This window comes from Haemorhous mexicanus, chromosome 2, assembly GCF_027477595.1.
Source record: "Haemorhous mexicanus isolate bHaeMex1 chromosome 2, bHaeMex1.pri, whole genome shotgun sequence".
Taxonomy (NCBI): Eukaryota; Metazoa; Chordata; class Aves; order Passeriformes; family Fringillidae; genus Haemorhous; species Haemorhous mexicanus.
The window spans coordinates 13,357,314-13,375,675 of record NC_082342.1 but is presented as its reverse complement, the minus strand read 5'-3'; positions in this window follow the sequence as shown (position 1 = coordinate 13,375,675).

Here is an 18,362-nt window from a genome sequence, read left to right as displayed (position 1 = left end):
TAAAAACCCCAACCTTTAAAATTTATGAGAGCATTAATTTTTCCTGAAAATAATGTTAAACTATCATTTCAGATAGAAAGTTTTACTAGCAAGTAGAGTTTTACTACTGGGCACTTTTATATCAACCATTGGTATTTTGTCCTTTTCAAACATACCTGAGTTAAAAGAAGAGCTAATTAATTTTCTCTTAGAAATGGTATATTTTCATCATCTTTCAACTTTTTTTGGCCTTCAATATGACATTTGAAGGTTCTAGGAACAGCCTTATCCTTTACAACATAACCTGAATGATTCATTTCCATAAAATCATATTCCCAACATAAATTTTTGTAAAACATACAGCACAAGAAGCTCTTTTCATTACATGCCATGGATTAATGAAATTGATTAATTTTTAAACTGATTTATCATTGTACACCTAACTAACTGGAAGTCATGATGTTGGGATTAAAAATAAGCTTTTTTTTAAGAAGTCCAATAGAAATGGTCAAGACTGAGACTAAGACTGTGGAAATATTGTTTCTAGACCTAGGTGTCTGCAGTAATACTAAGAAGTCAACAAGGAGCATGAAAAATGGAAAAGGACAAAAACATATATCAATATTCAGGAAGTAAAAATAAAGGCATGATTTCATTACCCTTCCACTTTAAAGGACTGGCACACTCAGATTTTGACCAACACCCACCCTCTAAGGAGCCACAGCAATTTATGATCCTGACAGAAATCCTGTATCTCAAAATCCTCCAAGGCAACTAGTAAATTCTAGCTGGGGAATCTGATGATTCAAAAGCCTCATGATCAGGAAAAGAAAAACAAAAAACCCCCAAGCACTGCTCAGGTCATAAAGAGAAGCAAGAAAGTTCCAAATTGGAAACAATCCTCAAATGATCATACATTCCTTTATGTTGTTAATATAAAAGCATGTTCCACATGAGCTTTCTCTGGTGTATATATCATTCCTTTAGAGCCACACCAAACTGGGTAGTAGCTGTTATACTCATGAGAACAATAACATGGAACGAAATTGTATGTCTCATTCCAGTCAATTGTCATTAATAAACAAATGGAGGCTTAGTGCAAAACAGTATTTAGCTCTTTTTGTAACTGGGTTTCCTATTCTATCTATCACAGCAGAAGGTTGGCAGTGAACTGCCTGCAATCAGTGTGAACTCTCAACAATGCCAAAACCCTGCAGCTGACTCTTTATGCTACTTGATGTACAGGAGTTGCCTTCCCAGGGCGTAGAATGCTTACTTTGTGTATTAATTTTTAGTCAGTGGATACTAAGACGTAGGTGTTGTCACTTCTCCTGAAAGCTCTACTACGAGGAGAAAGCCTCTAGTGTCTCTGCTGCCGACCACTCTGTATTCCATGGCAGCTGGAATCACTCCAGCAAATACAGAACACATCCCCACCCCTGCCAGCAACACACAACTGTGGGGCTAATTACCCAACTGCTAGTACCACTAGGGTATCCAACTCCTTTTCCAAAGAGCTGTTATCCATCCATCCATCCATCCATCCATCCATCCATCCATCCATCCATCCATCCATCCCCTAGTCTGTAAACCAGGGATTGCCCCAACTCATCTGCAGGACATTGCACTTGACCTTGTAGGATCTCCTGAGGCTCACACGGGACCATTTCTCGAGCCTGTTAAAATCCTCCTGGATGGAATCCCTTCCCTCCAGGGTAACTATTATGCAACCTCATGTCCTTCACAAATTGGGTGAGTTTTCAATCTAATTGTCTGTGTCCCCACAAAACATCACAAAGGTAGAGGACAGTCCCTTCAGAGTGAGGGAATGATGTCTTCAGACATATACCATTTCTAAGAGAAAATTAATTAGCTCTTCTTTTAACTCAGGTATGTTTGAAAAGGACAAAATACCAATGGTTGATATAAAAGTGCCCAGTAGTAAAACTCTACTTGCTAGTAAAACTTTCTATCTGAAATGATAGTTTAACATTATTTTCAGGAAAAATTAATGCTCTCATAAATTTTAAAGGTTGGGGTTTTTAAAACTTTTAAAGCCAAAATAGAAGTTTCTATAATTCCTCTGTTTTGTGAGGAAAAATTGCAGTCTTTCAGATACCTTCATAACTGTGTGTTGCAATAAGTGATGCTGGACCATCATACACTAACACAGGGAAAACACAATAGTGATGCTTCTCTCATTTTGTCAAACCTTTGGCTGAAAAATAGGACAGTATTATGGAGAAAATAGTGTTTGTTGACAAGGACTTTTATGGGGAAGAGAAGCAGATTATAAAAAAGATGAAAATCGAAGAACAGACTTATCTAATACTTTGTGTGTGTTTGTGTTCTCTGACTCAAAGAATAAAAAGTACAGTGAGAAAAGCTGGGGAGGAGGGAAGAGGTTGACATATGAAAAGGAAAGAAAGCATTAGGTTTCATGACTCCCTCACTGTCTGTTAGAAATACTTCAAGAAAAGTGTGACTATCTCTAAAAGGAATTTTAGCTACTATTGGCAGTGATTTTTTTGCAAAGAACATGCAGTGAGCATGGCTGATCAGAAAATTAAACTGTTGGGATTAATGGCTGAATTCCTAGGGCTGCTGGCCATCCTAATGCATCATTCCTGGTATTTGTGGGCTTGTCTCCAGGTTATGATCATCCCTAACATTTGCTCCATGGAAAGAGGTAAAAGGCTAAAATCAGAGACATCTGCTGCAATCATTGAGTACTCTGTTTGCTAAATCCAACAAGAGCAAAAGCCTGTAATAGCTCAGCTGTTCTCTTTCTGTCATAATTAGGAAACAGAACTTGACTTCACAGAAGAAGAAAACAAGGACAGTGAGACAACAAAATGCAAGGCTCCAATAAGAGCTAAGTTCAGAAAGTTCTGGTTTCTTTTTTCCAGAAAACAGGTTACAAGGTCTGAAAAAAGCATGCCAATATGTCTCAGTTTAACTTTTTGAAAAAAGGCAAACTTGAATTAGTATATTTACCTCTGACCTGAGAAGTTAATGGTACTTTTGGTCTTATTTTACCTTAATTCAGTTATCTATGCACCTTTTTCACTATGTGATTATGACAGAAAAGAACCCCACATTCTCCAATTTGGAACCAATATTTTCCCCCCTTTTCCGATGCATTCTGTTACTCCTAAAATGAAAAAAAATTGCTAAACCAGGTCTTCAGAGTAGTATTATACACAAAATAAATTTTTAAAATAAGTATTCATCCATGATAAAGTTCCAAAACAAGTTTATAAAAGAGACTTGCAGGCCTGAATTGTTTGAATGGTATTTCTTTTATTCCCAAGAGCCTTATCAGTAGCACACACAAATAAGGTTTTACCAGGGTGTACTTCCATCACTTTCCTTCAAAAGGTGTAAATATTTTTTCCTCTTTGTTTTGTCTGTTTGAATGTTTTTTTCCTTCTGTCTCTTAATGCTCATACAGAACTTTAAATAGCAACAGGTCTACTTTTTTAAATTTGCCTGATGGGAAGCATGGTATTAAATAAAACACAGGAACAATCAGTTGTCAGGGGGATGGGAGAGAACATGAGCACACATACAAACACTTGAAACTCGAGTTTTCTGTTGGGAGCAAGATGAGAGTTCTCAACCTGAACCTGGGGGAAAGGACATGCTGTTCCTCCAGATGTTCAATTAAACATCACACATGGAGGCAGGAAAATTAGATAGAAGGTGATCTCTCTCTAAGCAAATGAGTTCAGATGATGAGACCTTTGCTTCTCTTGATAGATTGAAAGAATTCCTAAGAGATGCTTTCAAAATGTTTTTAGGAATTTCCATGTGCTCCAGATTACAGAAGCAAAGCTAAATAGACAGCTAAAGAAAAAAATTACCGCAGTTATTTCTGCCTTTTTATTAAAAGAAAGGTCTTAATACCCCAGTTCCTTCTGGGGCTGGACTATTGAGTAAACCATTAAAACATTTAGGATAAAATAAGTCACATAACTGGTAGACACTCTTTCATGTGCTGGGGTGAAGCAAAAGTTATAAAAGTATTGAGAACTTCCAAATCAGATGATTTTGGTGAGACTGGTCTCTGAACAGCATCCACAGATACTTTACAGATACAAAAAAACCCCATATCCAGTCTCAAAAACAACTGTGCTTTCATTATTAAAAAAAAAAGAAAAAACCCAACAAATCCTACACCAAGACAAACCAAGAACCAGCCCCTCTAAAACTACACTAAGCAAAAAAAATTTCAACATTATAATAGTTATTGTCATTCTGGGAACAGAATACAAGAGCAATAGCTGCCAAAACCATGTGTCTTATAATTGCATTTTAAGTTCCCTAGGAACTCCGAATAAACAGCAAAACATCTATGGAACATATTATTGCAGAGGGTAGTTAGACACCTGACAGACTTCAACTGAAACATAATCTTGTCTAGCAAATAAAAAAGAAGCATTAAAAACTAAAAGATAAGAAATCAGGCAATGGCACCACCTTCTCTGTTTAAATTTCTTTAAACTGAATTTGCAGGATTTCTCCCCACCTTCCCTGTGAATGGTAGGCTCAACGTGCTTTTCAGAGATGATTGCAATAAATTAAATGTGCATTGCCAACATCTGCTGGGACTGTCACACTCAAAATCTCAATATGGGTAAAAGTGAGCACGCTACTCACGCGGAGCCAAGAATTGATTATCAGCCTAGTGAATGTTTTGGCATTCAGTTTGGCCAAATAATCAAATACAGAAAATTCACAGTGGTTAAAAATGTTACATGTATACTTATGTATGACTGCATTAAAAAAGACATTCCCAGTCCTTCCTTTCTCTGGTATGCCTGGGTTCCCGAAGCCTGGGTACGTCCGATGGCGTTCCCCAAGCAGAGAGCTGGGGAATGTTACATGTCACAGACATATTTTATGAAAAATCCTTTGCTAGGATTTTTTCTCCTGAGAAGCTGAGAAGCCTCAGAGGTAAAGGAAAGAAATAATTATCTGCTGCTGTGGAATGCAACAGGTGGATCTGTGATTGGTCTCATGTGGTTGTTTTTTAATAATGGCCGATCACAGTCCAGCTGTCTTGGACTCTCTGGTCAGTCACAAGATTCTATTATCATTCCATTCCCTTCCTTGCTTTGCTAGCCTTCTGATGAAATCCTTTCTTCTGCTCTTTTAGTATAGTTTTAGTATATAATTTTCTTTTGATATATATCATAAAATAATAAATCAGCCTTCTGAAACATGGAGTCAAGGTGCTCGTCTCTTCCCTTGTCCTCGGTCCCCTGCAAACACCACCACAGGCATGGACACATCAGCGTCCTCAGCTCTCTCTTTGGGGCAGATGGAATGCTGGTGGTGGCTTCCTTTCCTTGCCAGAGACAGTTCAGGATTCTTTGCATACATTTGCACACTATGGCCTGCTCCCTTCTGCAAGAGAAGAGGTGAAAGCTCCCCCGCAGCCACCCAACATCCCTGGGGCTGTCAGCCCCTTCCCCAGTGACATTCCCAGAGCTGGACTAAGGCACTGTGGGTGATGGGAACCCAGCCCTTGCGGCAGCCCAGTCACCCCTGGGACCCAGCACAGCCCAATTCCTGCCCTGACAGCATTTACATGGTAACATGATTTTGCTCTTTCCAGGTACATGTAGCTACCTACTTTAATAGATTTATTCTCCAGCTGTTCTCCAGCATGATTCATCTGCTAAATAAAGAGATTGGCACCATTTGGAATTTGTGCTAGACATGGCTAGCTGGGGAGCTATAATTCATATTTCACTTTCTGAACTCATTTCAGTGCCTGCTTGCCAGACTTCTAAAGTTACTCAGGATTATCTGTCTCTCACTTTCACCCAGTTCAGTAAGAGTCTTAATCAGGATAAGACTCATTTGCTTCAATAGGATTTACTGCTTAAATTAGGCAGATGCTTAAGACTCTAATTCAGCAAGGTGTTTAATCATTACAGCCTGCCTGTCAAAACAGTAATCCCAATGGGAACAGTGATTTAACACTTATTTAGACTCTTAAATATAAATTAAATTTAATTTTTTTTAGTACTGTTCAGAATATAAAGGAACATAAGCATATGCTTAAACTCACATACTACATGCTTTGATGCATGGATTTAATATTCTTTGAAATACCACATTAACAAGTTAGGAGAGAGATTTACAAACTCTTCCATCCTTTTTTCCTGATAGTCTCACCAAGAAATCCATTATACAAATATACAAAAGCTTCAGTTAAAGGGGAAAAAATCCTACATTTTTTATTAATAATAGAAGAGTTATTTGACTAGCATTTTGGAAAAGAATATGAGCCCTTTATGCTGTTATGCAGGTGTTCATAAAATAGGTGAAAATGAAAACTTGGAAAGGCTATAAAATGTTATTACCATGATGAACTTACTTGAACAGAGATGAAAGTCAGCTCAAAGTGATCAAAACTTTGAAGAAATTAAGAACTATATCAATACCTTCTTTTTAATTAAAGTATTTATAGGGGGAGAAAAATTACCACTCAATCATTATGTATCATATCCCTCATGATAAAAGTTTTAAATCTTTTTCTTACTCAAAACACTTTTATTTAGTGTTAATATGTGGGGGAAAGGACTGATCAATGGGCATTCATTCTTCCTTCTGCTTTGTTTGCTAGTATGAATGCTCAATTGCTACTGGACATGACACCAAAACATCTCATTGACATCGCTGCTTACAAACTACAGGTCCAATAAGTTTGTATATAAAATTTATTAATTATCTGTTTATGAGGTAACATAGAATCATTCCAACCTGGGGAAAGGGTATAGGAATATTCTTAGCCATGTTTTGCATTCCTTTCTGAGTAGTGACTTGAGCAGCTTCCTAAATGGAGATAATCTCCCAAACTGGACGTGAGGCCAAAAGGACTTGCTTCAATAAACAAGCCCTAGCAGTCTAACCAGCCTAACAAGGCAACAGTCCCTCCAGGTAATAACACAATTATCTGGGACCCAATAACCTGAGAGTTCATTTACCTTTTTAGAGATACTGCCACACTGAGATCAAGGAATACAAAGCAGCTACTTTCAAAGTAAACAAGATACAAGGCTGAACAGTCTCTGGGGTGCCTTAGTTAAGAAGTAGATCTATGTTCAGTGGAACCTCTTTTAATACACATTTTTTTACCTAACTTTATTAAAACCGTTGAATAGCACATGGTCTGCAGTAGCAAAGTTTGGGGATTTTTTTCCATTTGTATCCTACAATAAATATGACTGAAAGTATAACTTGAAAATGAGGACTACTTTTCAAAGTTACCTAAGCAGGAATTTACACAAATTAGGTTTTTGAGAAAAAAATGATCAGAAGAGCAGCAATAAAGATAAACTCTCTCCTTAATGGCAGGTCTGGAGATGAGTATTTGCTGTAACGACAAAAGTTAAGTATATATATTTATCAGAATACAACATGACAGCAATAGTACCTATTACCTTGCACCATGGAATTACCACACTTTCCAATAAAATTCCTGCTGGGATGCCATACCTCACTAGTATCTAGACTTGTATCAACTACCTTAAGGAAAAAAGAGGATTTCTTTTTTCCTTAAGGAAAAAAGATTCTTTTCCTTGTAAAACCATGTGCAACTTAAAATTTAAAAAGTATCCAACTCACAGATATTTTACTTGAAACCCAAACAATAAGAATGAATGGATGGAGACATACAAAGTAAAAGAATTTTGTTTTGTGAAAACTGGGCTCTTAACAAGCAGACTTTTTTTTTTTTAATCATTCTTTTGAGACATGTGTGAGCAATATCTATCAGAATGGGGCTGAGTAATACAGCTTCCTAAGCCTCTGTGCACTAATAGAGCACAGGAAAAACAGAATAAAGTTTTTTGGCTTTGACTCCTTCAAAGACTTGAATAAAAGCAGCAAATTTGAAACTACCACCTTAAATACAAGAGGCAAGGGAAGAATTCTTCTAAATTGATTTACATCTCAGTTTTTTATTGAAAAAGAATGCTGAATCCTGTCAGGAAAAGCCCAAATTTATTTTTGTTTATGCATGCCAATGAGTACTGACAGGTATAATTCATAGTCAGTTTGTAATTTATGCCTTAACCTGTAGAGAGTGGTTGATTTAGAGTTTTAATATTAAGTCGGCAAAGAAGGAGGTATAGCACATATTTTTAAGTATGTGCAGATTTTTTTATATTTTGATACTTAACCAATAAATTTCACAAGTAGCAAACCCATTAATGAATGGGGACAAATAAAACAAAAAAATGCAGAATTTCTTCTTGTGAAAACTGGGCTCTTAACAAGCAGATTTTTTTTTTTTTTTAATAATTTTTTGAGGCATTTGTAAGCAATATCTAAAAAATTTCATTCTTATTCTTTGGAGTACACACATCTGCTACTCCTCTCCATCAAAATCAAAGTAGAGAGTAGCAGGACTATAGCCATATTCTGTGAAGTAGTATTTTTGGGGTTCCATTTTAGCTGCAGATGCAGCATTGCAATAAATCACCCCATGTACAACCAAGATGATCCCAAAAAGCTGTGCCTGAATTATTCTGAGAAGTTCAGCACTGAGATTTGAATGGCCCAGAATAATTTGGAAGTAACTACTCTTCACTTTTCCCTTCAACTAGTGCAATTTCATTTTATTTTCAGTTAATTTTCTGAAAAATGTTAAAATACCTCAATTAAATTTCTGAATTTTAAACAGCAAAGGTATAGAATATTTTTCATGTTTATGTCATCTCTAGGGTTTTTTTAAAATGATGTGAAAGTTTCTTGTACTTTAAACATTTTACATTGGCACCTTATAATTTTATTGAAATAATATATCTCATAATCAGGTACAAGCTTTTAGTCCATTTCCTTTAAGAATGAGTCACAGAGGTCTGAGGTTCAGTCACTGCATGCTTCCAGAAGAAATCTGTTTCTGTCAGGTGTCCTGCTTTGAGTCCAAGCCTAGTTGTGCAGTCTTATTTTCTGCTTTGCCAGACATTTATTTTCAAACTATTGCTGAACAAACTATTGCTTATCCAAGAAGAGGTTGGGGGAAGAGGAAAGAAAGGGAGAAGAAGACATCCAAATTTGTCTCTTCTCCACAGAGCCAAAATACATTATGTCCTGATTTAAATGGGACTGTGATAGTCAGCGTGTCCACGGTACAGGACTTGTCTTCCCTAATCAGCATTCCTCAGTTTGACACTAATGTATCCTAACAAGGACAGCCAGAAGTTGTGTAAAAATAAAGAGAGATCTGGCAAAGAGCTGAAGTTGTCAATAAAATCTTACAAGTAACTCAAGGTCACTGTGTCAAATAACTCACTTCAGCCTGTGCAAAACTGCAAATTGACACGGGATGACAAACAGTTTTTCAGAGCCCCATCTCTGCCTGCTGTAAGACAGATTCCAGGCAGATTTCAAATTGGGTGTTTTGAAATCTAAACAGTGAAGTATCAGAGTTTCATCACCTGTATCATTTCTGCCTATGGGCAAAGTAAATTGAAGGCTTCCAAGAAGTGTTTCATTCAAAGCTAATGTAAGTATGTGTTGTGCCACATAAACAGGACTTGGGAAGGTGTATCTGCTACACGACTATGAAACATAAATGAGAAAGGCAGATTAAAACTATAGAAAAGAGATAATGAATGTCTGGGAGAAAACAATAATGTCATTTTAGTCTGAAGACATGAGAAAGATACAAGTGGTAGAAATTTCAGAATTATATTACTTTTAATTACACAATAACAAAAGAGGCTCCAGCTGGAACTTGGGTGTGGTTAAAAGCTTGCACCTGATTATGAGATATATTATTTCAATAAAATTATAAGGTGCCAATGTAAAATGTTTAAAGTACAAGAAACTTTCACATCGTTTTAAAAAAACCTTAGAGATGACATAAACATGAAAAATATTCTATAACTTTGCTTTCTAAAATTCAGAAATTGGGTGTGGTTATTCATGAGGGAGAATTGGATATAATATCATTTAGATTAGATTTAACATTAGAAAGAACCTGGTTAGTTGAAATAAACTACAGATAGAGGAAAGAATGAGATAAGGTAAGAGCTGAAAATAAAGACTTTAGCATAGAGTATCACAGAAAACTTGTACAGCCTCTCAGTATATGAATTAAATATTATGTTAAAGTCAAAACTATTTAAAAGAATACAGACTCTATTTAACTAGCATAATTAAGAGTAATTTCTAGAAGTTATTCTGGACATTATGGCCATACAGAAAGTTTAGACCTTAAACACAGAAAGTTTTATTACTGCAATGATATTCCTGTCAATACTTCTTTGGTCTAAACTGTATATGTGTGATATATATTTCACTATTTTTTTAATTTCATACTTTTAGTAAATTATGAAAAGATGCAAGGTTTCTAAAAATGCCAGGTGAATGACTCTGAGAGGGGAATGGGGGTTCACAACAATGTGCTGTTGATTTTGCCACTGGAGTGGATATTGACAGCTTCAAGCACAGGAAAAAACCTGCAAATATCTGAGGGAAAAAAATATGAGTTTTGCATGATACATTTTGCATTATGTTAAAAGTGACGAGCCCAGGCTGTCACTATTCCATAAAAGAACAATATCATCCACATTTGGCAGGAAAAAGTACTGTATCTCTGTGCCTTATAGATGAAAACATGTTCCTGGATTCAGGAAATTGGGACCTCCTGGGGCATTTGATGGAGTTAATAGCAGCTCTTTCATTGAAATAAGCATTTTGGAATGTAAAAAATAAAAATCCCCACCATATTATAGCTAGTATTTGTAGCTATTTTGCAACATAATAATAAATGAAGCAACGAACAAAATTGGTTTTAAATAAAAAAATAATTTGTAAAGTGATATTTTAAGTAATCCGTATTATTTTTCTTTCTAAAAAGCTGTTATTTCTAATTACAGAAAGAAAAAAAAGAAAAAAACTCTAAACCAACTTGCTCTTATTTTGGATAAAGAAAACAAACCAAACTAGCAGATAAAAAAGACCATTCCAAGTATTTTTTTCTGCTTCTTGTTTTATATACAATTTTTGGTATGCTTTCCAAAATGTCTAGTGGTCAAAAAAGAAAACATTTTTATATTAGAAGTCATCTTTAATCTTATGCTCTGTTTGTACTATCCAGCCCAGCTCCTCTAATACATGTAATTTACTGAAACTCACTTGCCTACAGAGCAAGGTACATTAACAAAACCCATTAACCTAATATTTTTGAACAATGAATAGATATTCTTTTATATTGTACCCTTGAGAAAGTCAAAAGGAAAAAGGTAAAACATTCATCAAATAAATCATTCATTAGAAATTAGCCACCAAGTTCTAAGAGTAGAGGGGCTGATATTTGTGTGTTTATGGTGACTTTCTAAGTGCACTGAAACTATCTCTGGAAATTCTTGAACTTAAAACAGGAGTTTATGAATTTAGCAAACTGATAGAGGACTTTAAGATGCAAAGCTGGAGACACTTGGCTTAGGGTTAATTACATATGTGTGTATATTCCTTCTAATATCCTTTTCATTCTAGTATTTTTCTTTCTGGAAGACTAAATTAGCCCTTAAAAAAAGTTGTAAAGCAAGTTACGCAAAAGCTCCTTTCTGCATTCTTTGATTTCAATGACATTTGAATATACCATTAGGAAAAGGGAATAGAAAATCTAGACTGCAGACAGCATTTGCATTGGGTTTCAGACTATACATTAAATACCTGGAATGATCTTAAATCAAAGCAAGAGAGGAAAACTTTGCATTAAACTGCTGTATAAACATACATTTTCATTAAGTCTTCCTCATACTGCAGATTACAATTTACAGAAGTTGATTAGTAGCTAGTAAACACTTAGACTGTGCCAAAATGTTGCTGTGTGACCTCTGTGATGTGACTACCAATCAGGAGTTGTAAGTGAGAGCAAGCAGAAGAAGCATACAATAGTGCACAGAGAGGACATACTTGTGTCTATTTATGCAATCAGAGCTTCTCAAGTCTTTTTCCTGATGAACTACTACTCAGCTGAGCAAAAAAAAAGAAAAAAGCAGGTTATAGAGACAGCATAGATTGCCTGCTGGAGGGATTGCACAGGAGGACCAAAGTTGCATGAGGAAAACATTAAACATAAGACAGCTGCAAAATTATGTTTTGAAAGAGTTCGCACCACAATTATGAAACCTAGAAAACTAATTGAGGATCCAATCATGTCAACATGCATTATGAAGTAATATCAATAAATGTTTTTCCTTTTATATTCTTGGAAGATTAATTTCTGTCTGTTAGATCAAAACCATTTTGTTTGAAAGTCCCATCCACTTCCATATGTATTAAGACACTGATGTCTCTTTATGGATCCCTCTACCTAAAGAGAAGATAGTTTGGTATTTCAGAATTCAAGTTGTATTCAAGAAAATTAACTGTATCTTAGCCCACACTAGCACAAGAGGGTCCAATTAAAAATATTTTTAAAATTGCATATTTTAGACATCAGAAGAGTAAGAGATCCTGTATTTCATACGCAGATAACAATAAAGCCCTGGTATCTTAGCAAGATCATTGATTTCAAAATAACTTTATATTTAGGGTCAATATTTTGTTCTGAAAGCCTCCTAAATCGGCAGCAGCCTGTGGGTGTGCCTGTTAAAAAATATTTTATGAAACAGGAAACAAGGGTCAGTCAATTAAATTTAAGAACAGCAGGAATAAAGAGTTCCTCTTAAAATGAGATGGAACATTCTTCAGCTCAAACACTTGACTATAACATCCAGGAAGGTATTGGAGGGGCAAGCATAATACAAAAATAAGTTATTGTATTTAACAATTTTAATGGCATTATTATTAATAAGGGTTTTCTGTACTAATTGGGACTTCTTATGGCTGGACTAGTAACAATTGCCATATTGTGATTAGGTTTGATCATTTTGTGTTAGGTTAACAATAAATTCTTGGCTACTCATTCTCCTGTATGTGATATAGGCTTTCTCTGTAATAACAATTTATAATTTTGTACATCTCAGTTTATTTTCCTGAACTATATCCCAGAAGCTCAAATAAACTGCATGTACAATTGTTTTAAGTTCTGTGCATAGACATCAGAGAAGGGGGCAGTCCAAAGTTACAGTGCTGTTAAATATGATATGACAATCCAAGAAGAAACAAAAAGAAAACAAACAACTGTGCTGTATCTAGCAAAGTGAGGGGGAAAAAAATAGAGATTAAAACATCTGCCTTTAAAGCATGAATAAAAAACACCTGTAAGTTCTTCATCCTTATCCAGAGCTGTGTTGTTTCCTCCTTGTACTTTAAGATGAGAGAGTCGAAATGTGACTTGGTGATGCTTTTTCACCTGTATCTTTTAATCCTTATTATAGTATATAATATATCTAATATATTATATACATTTATATATATATTATATATATATTAAAATATATATTTTATATGTATTATATAATTACTGTCCTTTTGGGATACAAGGCCAGTTTAAAAAGCTTTTTGCTTCATTACCATTATACCTAGTTTTTCATACATAATGGCATGAAAACCCACAATTACGTTTTCCACAATCAAAAAACAGGAGGACTAAGTTAGGTATGAAATTTGGGGTGCAAGGAGCAGAAGGCTTGCAAAATGTAACCCTTTTCAGGCAGTTGTCTGGCTCTAGTCTGGCTTTGGTAGGACTATGTCAGCACACACAGGCAGCTTGATCTGCTTAGGGCACAAACCAGACCTCTTTATCCTGCCCATTTATGTGTCTTTTCAAGGGCTGATGTGAAAAATCGGGATGGAGGAAAGCCTTGCCTCCAGACAAGCTGAGAACAAGCACCTGGAACGTGGTTTTGCAGAGCTGCAGCCTTAAATGTACCTAATGTGAAGAGGAACAATAATCTGAAATGCCCAACAGTGGGGAAACAGCTGTTCCAGTTTCAGCATGTGCAGTTCTGAGCAGTCATTTCAGAGGCTGGATCTTTCCTACCTACAGGATATGTGGATCCATTAACAACCATATTCCCTGTGATGTGAGCAAAGCCAACGAACTTACCCTGGTACTCTCTAGAGTTTTTGCAGCAGCTGTGTCAAAGAAACAGGTGAGAAGAGAAGGAATTTCTGTTGATTAACTTGTAGCTCAGAGAGAGCTGGATATGGACAATCCTGCTACCAACTAAATCTAGAGTCCCCTTATCCATAAAAAGATCAATCTAATGGCTGTGGCATCTCATCATCCTCTCTTCATTAACATTAAATCCCGCACCAAGTCATCAAGCACTAATTTGGATCACAGAAGAAGAGACTATTTTCTAACTGGGAGATGAGAGAACTAAAACAAACCTTTAAATAACCTTCCTTCTTATGGGAGGCAGCTCACTATCCAGATTTTCCTTCTGCCTTCCTGCTCCATGATTTTCCTTCTTCATTTTCTTACATAAACAGAATACACATGGAATATAAATTCTTTTGTATCTCTGGTTAACATTTTGTATACAGTGAATTGCTATTTAAGCCATCAGGAATGTAATTAGGATAATAACTAACTAGGCAGTAAAAACTTTTCTTCTTTCTCTGTTCTGCCTCCCCTCCCTCCCCCTTCCCCATGTTTCTGCACAAGTGGAGGATGCTAATTACCTTTAACAAAAGGTAAAAAATCCTCTTAGTGAATGTTAAAAAACCCCAAACTACATGATTTTAAATTAGTTGCTATGTTAACTCTTGCATATTAGTAAATTAATTTTAGCTTAGCAAATATAGCAGACCTAGCTCAAAATATGTGTACATAGAAGTCTTAAGCAAGAGCTGCACTGAAAGACAGACCTATTCATAAGCCATGGATGAATACAGAGCACCAGCTGTGGGGTATCAGCACTTCATTTTCTGCACCCGCTTTGTTGCTCCAAGTGCAAGAGGAAGCTCAGACAGACTGCAGTTCTTGGGAATGGGTTATAGCTGTGCAAACATAGGTCTGCTGAGGTTAAAAGATATAAGAGAAAACCTGCATGGTGAATCAGTATTAATAGTGAAGATTGTCCATTATACTTTCTATTTCTGTAGAGTAAAGCACACCAAACAGCAAGCCTCAAGGGTCCTTAAATGGGTTGGTTTCCCCCACAAAAGCAAAGATTTGATAAAATTGCCGGTGGAGTCAATTTGCCTCCCTTTGCTCCCTGTGGATTCTACAGCTTATCTGACATAGTCTTTCTAGTTTTGGGTTTAATTGTAGGTGGCAAATTCTATGATGGCTATTTAGCCATACCAGGGACTGATTTAACTCAATTTATGTATATCATGTTAGGTCTTAAAACAACCTAGCTGGGATTTTTCCTATTCCTATTTTCATCCCCATGCAACACTGAAAATCTCAGCACAGATGGTTCAGCTTTATAATACGGTAATTTAAAGTGTATTATCTCAGATGTTTTGGCAGTTCTGGATGGTCTGAGGAGGTTTTCTGGCAAAAGAAGTCAAGCTGGTACAATATTGTGATGAAAAGGAAGCAATTATGATGTTTATTTCTGATATATTTTGTAGCAAATGATGAATCAATCTTAATTCAGATGCAGGTAGACATTTATCTCACTGAAGAAATTAAACTTCTAAGGAAAAAAAGCAAAGCAAACAATCCATATCTATCTGCCTGTGTGTAAAAAGCTGTAAACCTTTGCTTTGAGAAAATGCTACCTCTTCATACTGTGGCAGAGTAACATGTGGTGGACCATAAAAATCAAGAAGAGAAGCTGTGCATAGGGGCTGTGTGTAAGTCATCTGCATCCATCCCAACTCAGATCGAATAAAACCTTAAATTATACTGCTATTACATTTTGAGCCTTACAGAAATAACTGATGAAATCCAGATGTATGGTATGTCTTTGCAAGCAGGAATTTCTTTTCAAGTCAAGTATTACTCCTTGCAGAACTAAATGCAGCACTGTGTGATGGCAGTTTGTGTACAGTGACTCCAAGGGAGTAAAAAGAAGAGAATGCAGCTGAGATGGAGAATTTCTAAATTTGAACACATTTGTGGTCACACACGCTAGCACTCAGACAAGAGATTGACAACCTTGTGTTACAGACTCTTTGTAAAAGGCAAATAAACTGTGATCAATTTGGCTATAAGGAAAACACAGGACAGAAATCCATTTTAACATGATTTGGAACTAATTTTTAGAGTACCTTGTACTAATTTTTAGAGTATCTTATTTTGGAACTAATTTTTAGAGTATCTTTTCGAGTATCTAAACTCAATAGACAAAAATACAGATTTCTTTGGTTACAGGAAGGCAGTCCATTTTGCTTCTAGAAAATCCCAGCCTGATCTCAACTAATTGGATGGGATATGAGTGAGATTTAACAAAAGGAAGTATACAAATATTCAAATGTGCCCCAATTAGCCATTCATAATAGAGTCCTGTGGTTTTTTAATTGTAGTAAAGAGATTTTTGAGACACATGTATTGTATGGTCATTCTACAAACACGTAGAGTAAGAGCCAAATAAATGGAAATCAGTTTAAAAAGAAATCAACCCTATTCCAACGGGTGACTTTGGTCAAACATTCAAATAGAGTAAAACTCTACAAAGCCCGCCAGTCCACCCAGTCCATTCCCAGTTATCTGCCCAAGAGAGCACTTCTGGATTGGGGAATAGTTGCTAAGAAAAAGCCAAAACCTTCTAAATATGGATATACTTGATTACCCAGAATGTTGTTGTCATCTGCCTGCTTGCTCAGCTAAATGAGTGAAGTAAACCACAACAATTCTAACACAACCTGTCTGCCTGACAGGTTTTTTGAAGTTGAAGCAATGGAGTCATGACCACAAGTACAGGAAGAACAGGAGGTCAGGCCATAGACTCATCAGTCAATAGATCCATAGATGGTCCAAAGAAAAGGTCTGTGCACAGAGAAGGGAACAAAGAAAACACAGTATACTTCTCATGTTTGTATTCTTTTTTTAATTCAAGCAGGACAGAGAAAAAATTACATAGTAGAATAAATGTTTAGTTTTGTAAATTGAGCTTAATCCATCCTTAAGGCTACTCCAAAAAAATCCATTAAAAAAAAAGATGCAGGGAATATAACTTATCTGGACTAAGCAAAAATTCCACCTCAGAAGTGCTTTGGAGCGTACCTAGGTGCTATGCAGTTTTCAGAAGAAATAGTGAAAGAGAGCCCGAGAGGAAGGCAAGGTATTGTTAGCAGAAAATAAAAGTTTGGGTTTTGTGCTCAGCACTAGAGGAATAGGTGATGTTCCACAGGTCAGAATGCTGAAGGTGTAACAGTGCCTGAACACTTACCTCTGGGAAAGAGCCAAGTTACTTGTACCAGCCAGCTGCAAAATAGTCACACCACACTTGCATTTGTTTAACCCCTTGAAAGGCGCCCTCAAAAGGCATAGTAAAGAAAAAAAAATCCCTGAATATGTTAATTCTGTTATTACAGATAGCAAGAAATTTTGAAATAGGTTAGCTAGGATAAGTTCATGTTTCTTTTGTTGTCTATTAAGCTACTCAAGCACTTCCAGGGAAATTTGGTTGATGTGGTATAGGAAGATATTGTCTCTATTCTCTGAACAATAATTTGATTCATGGCTGCCCTTTCACACAGAAGTTACTGCCAACACTTCAGAGGAATATGTCTCAACAGGCAGCATAACATGTTGATACAGCAGAGGTTTGGGAAGCTAAGCACAGGCATTCAGTTTCTCATAATTTGATAAAGAATTAATAACTCTTTGGGGTGAAGTTAACAACATCACCATTATTGATAACAGTTCTACTTCGTCCAGCTTGCCACTTAAATATCTTACAGAGCACATACTCTCTTCTCAGGCTTTTCTTGTTCTCAGATAGTGGTACCAAGCCAGCTGTTAAATGTGTGCTCAGTAACACACCTATTGCAAGAGCTGAATGCTCTAATATGTTCAAACACAAACACACTCACACTCCATGAAGCAGCAGGAGAAGGATTTCTCACAAAACACAGCAAAACCCTCTTTTAATCTAAGGTGTAAATCTAGCAAACTGTTTATGCTTGTTCCTTTATTTATTGAGAGTGGTCTCACTGAAATCAGTAGGAGAAATGGGTCCATAAATCTTTAGCAAAAAATAGCCAAGGAGAGGAAAAGAAACATTACACTTTCCTTTCAGTTGATTTGCTCAATCCAAGTAACTGTCACCCAAAATGGAAATCAGACCCTCTGACCCCTAATCAGTGCTACACCCTTTCTCATTGCTCTCCCACCTAAGACAAATTGCAAACTACAAGCACCATATCTCCCAAGAATCTCATACAGAATAAAACCAATCTGCAAAGGGTATGATCAGTCTACTTGTAGCACTATATTTTCCTCAGCTGAGAATTGTGCTTAACCTGAAACACCTCAGTAATCAGTATCTTATTGCTTTAAC